Raw genomic sequence first — 13,042 nt, forward strand, 5'->3', positions numbered from 1 at the left:
CGGTGTTAGCCACAGGTCCGGAAACCGCCACAGGTTCCTGAGAAGGGTTTCAGGTATTTATTCTTTTTTACCTTGACTTTTTCCTTGTTTCACAGAGGAGAATACAGGACAACAGGCTGTTGTTGTTCTTTAAGGAACAAGGAGAAAAGAAACCTGCCCCTTTCCTTCCATTATTCAGCGTAGGAGGAACTAGCGTGCGAGGACTCGGTGCTCACGGCAAAGCCGTGACGGGGTCCCCACCACACCAGCCTCTTCCTCCTGTGTTTGTGGTTCTGTAGCTGATGAGTCATGGGTCCAGAGTAAATAGTTTAATTTTGTGAGGCAAGTAGGTGTGTTCCGTGCGTCCATTGTCCAGCCTTCAGATGACCTTGCAATACAAACTGAAGTACACATGGGCAGTTGGAGGCGACGTCTTTCTTTGTTTGCCCTGGGCAGGTTTAAATCTGTCCTTTTCATGTGCCCCCGGCAGAGAAGGACCGGCCCTTGGGGCTCAGCTCTGCATTGGTGGGAACCCAGGGGCACTGTGGCAGTCACAGCCAGGGCAGGAGAGGAGGAGGACGCTGATTGAGAGCCATCACTCACCGTCATCTCTTCATTAGATTATGAGAAATCCATGGCACGCTCCGTCTCATTTTCTCAGGAGGTCACAGTCCAGGCTGCTAACCTCATCCACACACACAGCCCTAATCACTCTCCATCGTCTCCCCCACAGTTCAAGCTGAAGTTCATCCCTTTGCCTCCCACCAAACACACTAGGAGAGCTCCCTGGAAACATAAGACCCCCTCCATGGTCCCCAAGATGAATGTCCCCTCTATGGACTGCCCAGGGTCCTCCGGGGAGAGAAGGTCCATGGATGAGTCTTCACCTTTTGCTAGCTTGCTTTCTTTCTCCTTTAATATATTGCTATTGATCCCAGAGAGGAAGGGAGAGGGAGAGAGAGATAGAAACATCAATGATGGGAGAGAATCGTGGAACGGCTGTCTCCTGCATGCCCCCCACTGGGGATCAAGCCGGCAACCTGGGCATGTGCCCTGACCGGGAATCAAACCATAACCCGGTTCATAAGTTGGCGCTCAACCACTGGGCTCCTCTTGCTAGCTTTTGAGAACACCCTGGAAAAAGCGAGAGTTAAACTGTAATTTTATACAGATACGGTTCCATTGTTTTGACTAAACCTATTTGGAAAACCATTTTGAATTTTGATTGTTACTGTATTGATCATAAAATTAGTCTTTGGACAGAGCCAACCCCTTATGGCCATAGCCTCCTGTGTAATTTCCTCTGAACTCAGAAAATAGACTGTTAATTAATGACCCAGACTTAATAGTCATATTGATTTGGAAATAATGCTGTTTCCACACGGTGCAGTGAAGTTCAGGGTAAAACAATGAACAGGATGATTCAGAAGGAAAAATTGCTTCCATAGTTTGTCCTAAAATTGTTTTGCTCTGGATTATTGTGATGACTACTTCAGTTATTCAGTTTACTTGGTGCAGATGTGGTTGAAGTCGTGGCATTAAAATGAATCGTCATAATTTTTAAGTAATTCATTGGTTGTGTTTCAGCAATGTTAAAGTTCTAATTTGTTGATATACATTATCAAGTAGACATGTTTGAGTTATATAATGTGTGTGTGTGTGTGTGTGTGTGTATAAAATATAATGGGTGGCTATACTAGTAAGTACTGTATTTCATCTATCCACTCTAAAAAAAAACCACACGACATTTTTTTGAAACCATGAAGGTCTGACCTCGGAAACAAGAGGAGGAAAATGGCGAGGAGCACCCTGGCCAGTGTGGTCTCTCTTCTGTGCCCTTCCTTGGTGTCTGCGTGTCCGAGTCTCCTCCTCCCCTGAGGACACCGGTCAGACTGGATGGGGCCCACACACGCGGCCTCACTTAAACTTACTGACTCCTGACTGGTGTTCTGTCTCCAAGTGCAGTCACATTCCAAGGCCTGGGGTTACGCCTTCCACATATGCTTCCAGAAGGGACACAAGTCAGCCCATAAAGGCCCCAAGAATCGCCCACGGTCAGTCGTCCAGGCTGGGTATCTCCTCTCTGAGGGCTAATCCAGAGAGCGGACTCTTTCCTCTCGGAGCCCTGCCCTCCACACTTGGGCTCCAAGCCACAGGGACGGAGAGAGAGAACAGAATGGCTCTCCCTAGAAGGGGCAGGTGTTTCTTCTTCCAACCTTCCAATGGCCGGAATTCAGTCGCCCAATTCCACCCAGGTGCAAGGCATCCTGGGACATCTCGCTCAGCGGTGTGCCTGGGAACCCACACTGTAGCCCAGCGATGGCGAACCTATGACACGCGTGTCAGAGGTGACACGCGTGTCAGAGGTGACACGCAAACCCATTTTCTTGGTTGATTTTTCTTTGTTAAATGGCATTTAAATATATAAAATAAATATCAAAAATATAAGTCTTTGTTTTACTATGGTTGCAAATATCAAAAAATGTCTACATGTGACACGGCACCAGAGTTAAGTTAGGGTTTTTCAAAATGCTGACACGCCGAGCTCAAAAGGTTCGCCATCACTGCTGTAGCCTCTGCCTCGTGATCCCCCAGGCGTTTAGTTGGCAGAGTTACATACAATGGAGAGGGAGGCACGAGTAGCTAATTTGTTACGGGACATGTTCCTATCAAGCATCTTCAGAAGACCATCTGGATTTGGAGAGTTTGCTCTTCACAATGTAAATATTTGCTGGCAATCCCAAAGGTCAAGCAAGACAGGGGTTGAGAAACTTTTTCTGTAAAGGGCCAGGTAGTAAATAGTTTAGGTGTTGGGGGGTTCAGATGGTCTCTGTGGAAACTACTCAGCTACGAAGTGGTCCACAAAAGCACGCATCGAAAATACGGAAACAAATGAACATGACAACGTTCCAATAAATCTTTATTTATAAAACTGCTGGCAGGCCAGTCTCAGCCTACAGGCCCTGGTTTGGCAGCTCTTCCTCCGGCCTATTAGGGAATTTGTCATTTTGCAAGAATGTCAGTCTTGTGCTCAGATACTCATGCATGGGCAATGAGCCTGCATGACCGCCAGGAGGACCATCAAAATATTGCAGTGCTGCCTGGCCAGTGTGGTTCAATGGTTGAGTGTCAACCTATGAACTAGGAGGTCACGGTTCAATTCCCAGTCAGGGCACATGCCTGGGTTGTGGGCTCCATCCCCAGTGTGGGGCGTGCAAGAAGCAGATATTTAGTGATTCTCTCTCGTCATTGATGTTTCTATCCCCCTCTCTCTCCCTTCCTCTTTGAAATCAATAAAGATATATGTATTTTTAAATATGGCGGTGCTGTGCTCTGACTAACCTGGGTAGCCCCGTGGACTATCCCCTGTCACTCAGTAAGAACAAAGTACTTTGGGAAAACCGGCCTTGGAACCACAGGCACCTGCTGGAGCTGGTGAGGGAAGAAAAGAGGAAGCAGAAAGCGTAGACAGAGGTGGCATACGGCGAGAGGATGCTATGGTCAGCCCCTCTGACCTTGACTTGTCTTCGAGGAAGGGTGGTTCCTTCTTGCCCATAAAAACAGAAATCCTGCTCCTTAAATCCCAAGGCGTCTTGTATTCACCGTATTTTCATCTGTCGTCTCCTCGTGGTCCTTCCACACTCACCTGTCTCCTTTGTACCAGCAGTGCCTTCTTGGGAATCTGCTGGCTTTTCTGTACATTTGTCAGATCTGCCAGATTGTGCAAAAAAGCATGTGTGAGTCAGTCAGACCCAGCGGTGGTCCCTGGACTCTCACTCGCTGCCTGGGACTCAGGCCCCCACTTTGCCTCCCCCAGGCCATTTCTTCATCCTTTATGTTGATGTATCATGGCATCAGATGAGGGTGGTTTGTTTTGTGTGCACTTATTGAGTTGATCTAGATACAGATCAGTGCCTGGCACCTGGTAAAAGCTTGGTAATAGTTTATTAATATCTTAATAATCCCATTCTTAATGCAATACAATTTATAGAAACAGAATTCTACCAAAATATCACCAAAGTCAGCAATTTTTTAATCCAAAGTCTTTTGTTTATATAATATTGCCAAATTCCATTTCCTTGACACTTTTCTGCTGTGATGTTCATGGAATCGCACTTTTCTGTTTATCTCTTGCCTTTATGACATTTCCTTCTTCATCAGAGAAGCTTGTTTGGCTCTCGTTTGGTGGTTTATTGTTTTGATTACAGTAGGTCCTCGAGTTACGTCGGAGATCCGTTCCTACGGCACAGCGTAACGCGATTTTCTCCGTAAGCCGGACCCACCCACATAAGCACTACGTCACTCACCTGGAGCACATACACAGCAGTAACAAAGTGAAACAGCAAAAAAAATTTAAAATAAAGGTAACAATTCCTGGCCTTTACCTGTGGGAAGTAAATAATAAAAAACATAAAGCACATGTGTACATACGTCGAAATGGTGGAACTTTTTTTTTTAATAAATAAATGGGAGATGGCAATGTAACCACGAAACAATGTACATCGAGTCCGACGTAACCGAGGACTGTCTGTATAAAGGCCTGAGGAGCTACTGAAAATAGTTCACATCTCTGGGTAACCTGGCGGTAGTCACCGGGGGCCTCAATGAGAAGGCTGTTTGAAAGAATGGGACCATATGGCTGGGGAGGCACGTCGGCTGCAGCAGGTGCAGTTGACCTGGCAGGGCTGTACCTGCCACAGGAAGCCCCTGGGTCTTTGGAGCCTTGGTGTGGGCTGTGGAGGGTGGGGATCCCCTCCTGCTCTCCAGCTCACAGCAGGATCTTCATCTTCTTCCTCCAGAGGGGCCTGCAGGTGACTGTGTGGTCAGAGCCTCACAGGGTTGAACAGGCCCCGGATGCCATCCTGAGACTGTGCAGGGCTCCCTGGGCAGGGCTCTGACTTGGGGAGGCCCTGGAGGGGTCTCTCCAGGTGGAGGTGTGGGAGGAGCCGGTGCTTCCTTAGGTGTCCAGGGTGGTCTTCGCTGCGTCCCCCGGTGCTTTAACCACAGGGGACACTGAAAAACAGACCCAAGTTCCATTTATTCCACATGTGAGAAAGTGGGTTATTCCCGATCTACGAGACGTGCCTGTACAGTGTGTATGTGTGTGGATTGGATGGTGATCCAGGCGCACCCCAGGCTATTCCGTATCTGAAGACAGTTCACAGGGAAAACGGTATCAATGCCATTTCCCGAGCCTGAGCCTTCTCTTGCGGCTGAGAAATACGTGCACAGTGTGAGGGCCACAACATGCCTCCCGTCGTCAGCTGCGTACGTGGCGTCTTTTTCTACTTCCCTTTCAAAGTCTTCATGGTCTTAGTGTTAAGCCCACGTTACCGTGCTGCGCCTGACATACCACGTGTTTTACTGATAGGAATATTCATTTCTCAAGAAATGTGAAGGGTATAAATATCCATTTTGTGGGCGAAGCATTTTTAGTTTGCATTATGGAATTTGTGTCTTTTTTTTTCTTTTTCCCTCCCCATTACCTCTGTTTATTCAGGGAAGTGTTTGCTCAGGTTTTTGGCTTGTTATGTCTCTGACCTTGCTGTGCACATTTCTTTCTTTTGTTTTTTTTATTAATATACTAGTGACCTGGTGCACAGATTCGTGCACACTGAAAGGAAATTAATTAGAAGGTGGCTGGTGGGACTGGGCAAGATGGGCAGGACATGCCCTGGAGCCAATATTCCGTGGTCCCTCCTGGCTGGCTGCACCTGGGGCAGTGCTGTGGCTCGAAGAGTATCTGAGGAGTGAGTGGGGTCCCAGATTGCAAGAGGGCGGTTCACCACAGCTCTGCAGCTCCTGCGTTGAGTGTCTGCCCCCTGGTGGTCATTGCGCGTGATGGCTACCGGTCAGACAGTCGGTCGGTCAGACGGTCTCTTAGGCTTTTATATATATAGATTTTTGTTGAATTCAGAGAGGAAGGGAGAGGGAGAGAGAAAAAAAAATCAATGATGAGAGGAATCATTGATCGACTTCCTCCTGCACACCCCACACTGGGGATTAAGCCCACAACCCGGGCATGTGCCCTGACTAGGAATTGAATCATGACCTCCTGGTTTATAGGTTGATGCTCAACCACTGAGCCATGCTGGCCGGGCGACTGGGCACATTTCTGACTTGAATATGCCTGTCCCCGTCCCGTTTAACAACACTTCCTGTGTCCTTTTCCTGATGGGAAACCAGTCGCCTGTCTTCCTCAGACAGACAGCATCAGACCTACTGCCCAGAGTGGACAGGACGACAGGGATGCTCTTGGCAAGAAGGCCCCAGGACCAGTTCCCGAGGAAACAGATCCATTTGCCAAAGGATCGGAACAAAACCCCAGTCCCATCGGGGCCACATCCATTTCCCCTGACAAGGGGCAGTTTCACCTGACATCGGAGGTCACGCGGTGGTGAGAAAACCCCATAACTTACCGGACAGGAGTTTATTGCGGTAAAAGTATAAAACAGGACAAAAGAGCGGGGCCCGGACAGCGGTTTACGGGAACCCTCTCTGGCCCTTCGGTAAACACGGCCTTTGGGAGCGTCCCCGTCGCTGTGGTTTCCTCGGTCCTCGGAGTCGAGTTATGGCCTGAGCGGATTCTTGCGGAGGGCGTGAAGGTTGGCATGGCAGTGCCTTTCTCCTGGCCCTGGGGATGGATGTGTGTGATTCGTCAGTGTGAGCATATGCCTGGCTGTGCTCACCAACTTTCCGGGAAGTTTACTGCCAGGGACACCTTCCAAGCCTGGCGCCAGCACTTAGAATTTAGGTCATTTCCGTGAGAATCGGTCAGTGAGGTGTGTAATCCATCCCCATAACTACACTCACTTACTATCCAAATGCACATACTTCAGTAGCATTTTACATTCTTCACAGGCTTACCATGGTGCTTCGCTCGATGTCTTGGTGAGCATTTTAGATGTGCGCTATAGCTCATGTTTGTAATGGGTGGGCCAGTTAAACGGGGCGGGTTCCAGGCTGCCAGATAGTATCAGTTTATACAAACTCCATTTGCATTTACCTGAGTAGCAATAACGGAAAATTGTGTCTCCTGTATGTACATTATATTTGTGGCATTTTATTATTATTTTTTTTATTTATTTTTTTAATATATTTTTATTGATTTTTTACAGAGAGGAAGGGAGAGAGATAGAGAGTTAGAAACATCGATGAGAGAGAAACATCGATCAGCTGCCTCCTGCACATCTCCCACCGGGGATGTGCCCGCAACCCAGGTACATGCCCTTGACCGGAATTGAACCTGGGACCTTTTAGTCCGCAGGCCGACGCTCTATCCACTGAGCCAAACCGGTTTTGGCAGTGTGGCATTTTATGAATGTTCAAAAGTATAGTGTCCTCGGCTTCGTAAAGGAGAGGGTTCTGGAACATAAAAGATGCTATTTATCCCATCTTGTCCCCCTTTTAACTGGACGGCTAGCACTTGTCACGGTCTTGAGAACTCACAGAAATGCGTTATGCTTTCACCATCTCTGGTTACTGGGATATTATGAAACGTTAGAAATATCATCTTTCTGTTGTTCACGATACCCAGCTGCTGCGTGAGAGAGTCGGTGTGACATGAGAGCGGATGAGATACCACAGAGAAACCTCCTCTTGGTTCATAACCATTGTGTCTGGTCCTCCAGGAACCATCAGTGCCATTTTGAGAATCAAAAACGAGCCTGTCTACCTCCCCCCCCCCAAAAAAAAAAAATGTATTATTTGTTGGGATAAAGCAAAGAAAACATGTTTGATGAACAGGAATGGTTGTTCGTTACCTTGTGTGGAAGATATTGATCAATGAGTCCGTCCTCGCTGTTCCCACCACAGGCCGTGTTCCTTTGGGCACGCGTAGCGGAAAGGACACTTCATACAGAGGGCGGCTTTATTCTTCCTCCTGAGCCAGTCAGTCAGATGTAGGCACATTTTAAGTTCTTTTGTTTTGTTTTAAATTGGCTATCTTTATTCCACTTTGTTTTCAGATGCAAATAGTTAAGTGCTCTGCATTCTAATCCGGGAAGGGCCTGTGACTAAATCATAATTTAATGATCTCTTCCCGGGAGATAATGATGTCAGATTTGGATCTGGAAAGAGGATTCTCATGTTTATCTAATTGGGACCATCTTTCTGCAAAACCTCTGTGGGCTTCTTAGTTGTGCTAATAATAAACACATTGGGTGAAATCCACATTATGAAAATGCTATATTTTTGGTTCAGGAAATACAGAGCATTGAAACATATCTTCGTATATAAAATATTTTTATGTACCTGTGATAATGTGCATTTTCTCTTAAGTTAGGGGACTTGTCAGTTTTATTGAAAGCAAGAGCTAGGCTCTTTTTTTGTTTGTTTGTTTGAACAGCTTTATATACTTTAAATAAGTGGAAAGAAATATTGTTTCTCTGAAAGAAGACAAACCCAGTGCAGTGCCGGTAACTGAGTCATGGGTGGTGTTAACACAGTGTATCACATGCGAGCAATTTGTGATTTAAATACTTGTCTGCTAATTAGTTTGTTTATTTTTCTGGGGGAAAAAAGTCAATTGAAAGCATGAATTATGGCCCCTAAATACTGCGTGGAGAGGATTAATTGGTCCATGGCTCTCTTTAAAACTGATAAAAATGTGCCCACAAAGAATTTACCAATATACCATAATTTTACAACTCCCCCCCCCCCCACCTGTCTAGATTTATGCCATCGTTAAACGAGGAATGTCTTAAAACAAGGGTGGTGAATACCTACCACATGAGAACTATTCCTTGTATAATATCAGTGACTAGGGTCATTAAAAGACTCCTTTGTACCTTCTGCCGACTCACACACAGGGTTGGGACCCTCCGGACACAGTATCTCAGGGAGTCACTAACAATTAGATGGGTTATTTCATGAAAAGGAAGACTTTTCGCCTTGCTCCTCCCTTTACTAACCAACCTATAACAAGAGAATAACCTTACTACGGAATCTGTAGTGAATAACAACGATTTTGATCACAGGAAACAGATGACCAAGTCAAGCCGTTTTAGGTTAAAACAATTTTTGCTCACCTCTTCCAGGGTCAAGAAGTATTCCAGTTTCAGCTTTTCATAAACAATAGGCGCTCAGCTGATGAGAAATGAGAGTGTAAGTGTCTGCTCTCTCCTTTTCTTGTCCCTCGTGTGGCTTTATTCTCAGGGACACTCTTCCTAAGGGGTGTTGGACGCAGCCAGCTTCTCCTGCTCACGTCACACCTGCTGTGTCCTCACTTTTTCCGATAGCTCGAGTGGAAGTCCCAAAGCAGGTCTCCCATTGGCTCCTTTTGAGACAGGGGCGTGCGCTGTTGGGTTCACTGTCTCCAGAAGTTGATGAATGAATTCAGGGGCAAGGGAGGGGTAAGCAAAGGGAAGCGAAGTTTATTACATTGAAAGTAACAAAGCTCTCTGCACGCAAGAGGGGTCCCAAAATGAGTAGCCGCAGAAGCTCACTAGTCTAGGGGTTTATATTTCCTGCTCTTGCCCTCTGTGGTCTCTCACACAAGCACCAGCCAGTCTCCTTTTGCCCTCCTCTCCCCACTTTTATTTCCTGCTCTTGGGTTCAGGGGGAAGGGCAGCTCTAGGTTGACTGGTACATTGTGCCTGTCTTGCTCACATCCTGACCACCTGGCTCATTCCCTCCTTCTCTACCATCTTCCCTCCCCAAGGCCCTTACCCTAATCTGCCTGATCCCATCTCCCTCCTCCCTGTGAGTCTGATGCCTTTCAAAGCTCCATCACCCCAGACAGGGATGGAAATACTGGTTGTGCTTACCTGTGCCATTCACCTGGACCAGAGGTTGATGGGAGCATCGGGAAGTGCCCCTACTGAGCCACACGCCAGAGGTGTTATTCTCTAGGGCTGAGCTGCAGGAATGCAGATCAGTGCCGGGCCAAGGAAAAGACAATAGACCACCACTGTGGCCTCCATTTTAATTTTCATTGACTGTTCGAAGATTGTCCTGATGACAGTGATTACAATTAATTAGGGGGATGACGAAGCAGCTGTAATGAAGAGATTCCATCCAGAGACATTCATGGTGAAATGCGGGCTCTGGTGCAGTCACCCGGGGACTCAGACAAGGGGGGCCTTCTGCTCCCCTCAACATGAGGCTTTCTTCACTGTGGGTGGGGCTGCTAGATGGGAAAAAATCTACGATGCCTTTAAGGAGGTGACCTGGAAGTTTCTCCCACAGCAGTTCTCCTCTATCCCTGTAGCCTTGGGGCCACACCTGGTTACCAGGGAGCCTGGGAAGCATACACTTGAGACAGGTGGGCTTGTGCTCAGAAGGAATCCACAAATGCTGAAAGCATGGGATCTGAGACCACAGCATGACCTGGCTCCGGGAGGATAATGTTGACAGGGGCCCTTACATTGCCTAGATTTAAAACCCGGCGAAGTTGTCTGGTTCCATGGCCCCAAAGCTGGATCACACATATTAACGATCCGCGGCACAAAAGACAAGGTCTCCCTTCTTATTTGTTTCGGAGGCGCTGCCCTTTGATTGCAGTCGGTGTCCTTCTGTTCTTGTGTTAAAGGACGTGTTCAAAGAGTATCTACTGCGAGTTCCTTTCTGCACTGCGCAGGTTCTTGTTTTGCTTTGTTAACAGGGGAGCTGAAGGTGCGGCTTTGTACCTGGAGGCTGTGGGCAGGGTTCCCCGGATGGAGCAGCCTGCCCTCCTCCTTCGTGCAGCAGCCAGCTGGGCTGTGAGTGTCAGACCTGCCAGACAGGACTGGCATTTCCAAGCTGCAGCTCTTCTGCTGAGCAGTTTTTCTAGGAAAGATGCCATATCACCAGCTCCGGGCTTTGCCAAAGGCTCCTCTCCTCCCTCGGCCTCGCTCTGGGAATGACACGAGGCCCTGGTTCAGGCAGCGTGGGCCGTAGATCAGCAGGAAGGGCTGAACGTGCCCCCGCCCCCAGTACCTTCTCTCTTTCCAGATGACCGGCCTATCTCTCTCACCTTCTGCTTCTGCTCCTGAACCAGCCCCCCTCGCCCCCTCGTTTGTGGTTGGATAGCGTCGTTTTATTGCACACAGCCGTCCTCAGTTGGGAGCGATAAATCCACACCTTTCAAAGCGAATGCAATCGCAATTCCACGTGAGGCCCGAGAGCCCAGCCTCTCCCCAGCACCCCCGTGCACATGGTGCCTGATAGACCAGGATCACCCTGGAGAGCAGGTGGGTCTGAACAAAGTGTCAGACAGGATGGGAGCCCAGGGAGGGTTCCAGCTCAGCAGCCTAAGGCTCTGTCCACACACGTCCCCTCTGGCTGGCTGCCCCTGCTGATTACAGATTTGAACCTATCCTTGGAGATAACGCTGGGAGGTGTTTCTTGGAGGTGGAAATGGATGTCACCTGCCTCCATTTGGCATGCCTTTATTTTTTTAAAAAAATATATATATTTCTTTATTGATTTCAGAGAGGAAGGGAGAGGGATAGAGAGGTAGAAACACCAATGATGAGAATCATTGATCGGCTGCCTCCTGCACCCGCCCCACTGGGGACCGAGCCAGCACCCCAGGCATGTGCCCTTGGCCAGAATCGAACCCGGGACCCCTCAGTCCACAGGCTGACGCTCTATCCACTGAGCCAAGTCGGCCATGCCTACTTTAAATGACATCCTTTCATTGGCTAAAGTACTTTCCATCTTTCTCTCAAATACTGTTTTCCTTCCTTGGCTAATGATTTGTCTCCCTCCCTTCCTCCTCCCCCTCCCTCCTTTTTCCCTCACTTACCTTTCCCCCCTCTCCCTCCCTCCTGTGTTAAGGCCTGCAGCCTGGGGCAGAGAGCGCTGTGTGTATGCTGACCTCAGGACTGCCCCTGGTAAGCCCTGGGCTCTTAGTTCCTCATTTATACGCAGTGTCAGATGCTCAGACTTATGTGGTTCCCCTTCAAAGAAAAAACCCATATTTGAGAACCGACCCTTCATCTTCTCGCAGTAGGTATCATGCCTTGCTATTCTCTAATACATTTTGGATATTTGATTTAAAGAAAAGCAACTGGTCTTATCTACTGAATTTTCCACTGGACTAAGCACCTGAACAATGACTGGTAAGTAGCAGGTGCTCAATAAATACTTGTCTTTTATATTTATGTATTTATAAATATGTTTTTATTGATTTCAGAGAGGAAGGGAAGAGGGAGAGAGATAGAAACATTAATGATGAGAGAGAATCATTGACTAGCTGCCTCCTGCAACCCTCGCATGTGCCCTGACCAGGAATCAAACTGTGACTTGCTGATTCATAGGTCAAAGCCCAGCTCCTGAGCCACGCCGATTGGGCAAATACTTGACTTTTAAATGATTCGAATGGGAAGCAAACAAATCGCAGAGAAAAGAAGAGCTGTATGTTCGGGAGTGGCCTGTTGGCCCGGCCCGGGTGGGGCTCTGAGCCTTCTGCTGAGTGGGTGCACACCCAGAGGGTGGCCAACTCCGGAAAGCCAACTTGGCTTTGCGTCTCCTTGACCTTGGACATGCTTTCCTACAGGCACAGTATTTCCCCTGTTGGAGATTTTATTCAGTATTCTACCTTGGTTTCTACTTTAGAAAACATGCCGCGTGAATAACGATGCCTCCGGCGGAGAGATTCCTGTAGCAATTGAAACTCAGGGCCAGTCCTGCCCTCACTTGCATTGGCAGTGCCAAGGCAGGCAGGCAGCGGGACCAGTGCCCACACATAAACCGGCAGAATCCGGATCCAGGGCCAGCGGTTAGTAAGATTCACCAGTCCATTCACTCATTTTCAAAATGTCTTATTTGGCGGCTTCTGAAGGGGAGTTCTGAGTCCACCCTGTGCCACTGGGGATGGTGGCATCACCCCGAGGGTGGCCCACGGCTCTGAATGTCCTTATTGTTTGATGCCGGTGAGAACAAGGCCAGAGCGGAGCCCACCTCACTCCCCTGGCAGATTAGTGATTCTCTTCCCATCAAAGCAGACTTCAATGCAACAGCATTTTTGTTAAGTGGTATTGTGTGAACAATTGGAAAATCTGATTATGGTGAGAAAAAGATGAAAGAGATATGCAAATCCCGTATTCTGCTAAAGACTGTCACTTTCTCCAAATCATTT

At 48.0% G+C, this 13,042-nt stretch overlaps 1 long non-coding RNA gene across 1 annotated transcript; it reads right to left on the reverse strand.

Annotated features, from left to right (window-relative positions):
* Positions 1-3,911: 3,911 nt before the first annotated feature.
* Positions 3,912-9,385, reverse strand: LOC308529897. Its single transcript, XR_013996803.1, has 3 exons — positions 9,009-9,385; positions 7,743-7,861; positions 3,912-6,613 (listed from the first exon to the last, which is right to left on the reverse strand). It is a non-coding gene; the product is annotated as an uncharacterized lncRNA (long non-coding RNA).
* Between the last annotated feature and the right edge of the window lie 3,657 nt (positions 9,386-13,042).

This window comes from Myotis nattereri (assembly GCF_964212035.1).
Source record: "Myotis nattereri genome assembly, chromosome: 14".
Lineage (NCBI taxonomy): Eukaryota > Metazoa > Chordata > Mammalia > Chiroptera > Vespertilionidae > Myotis > Myotis nattereri.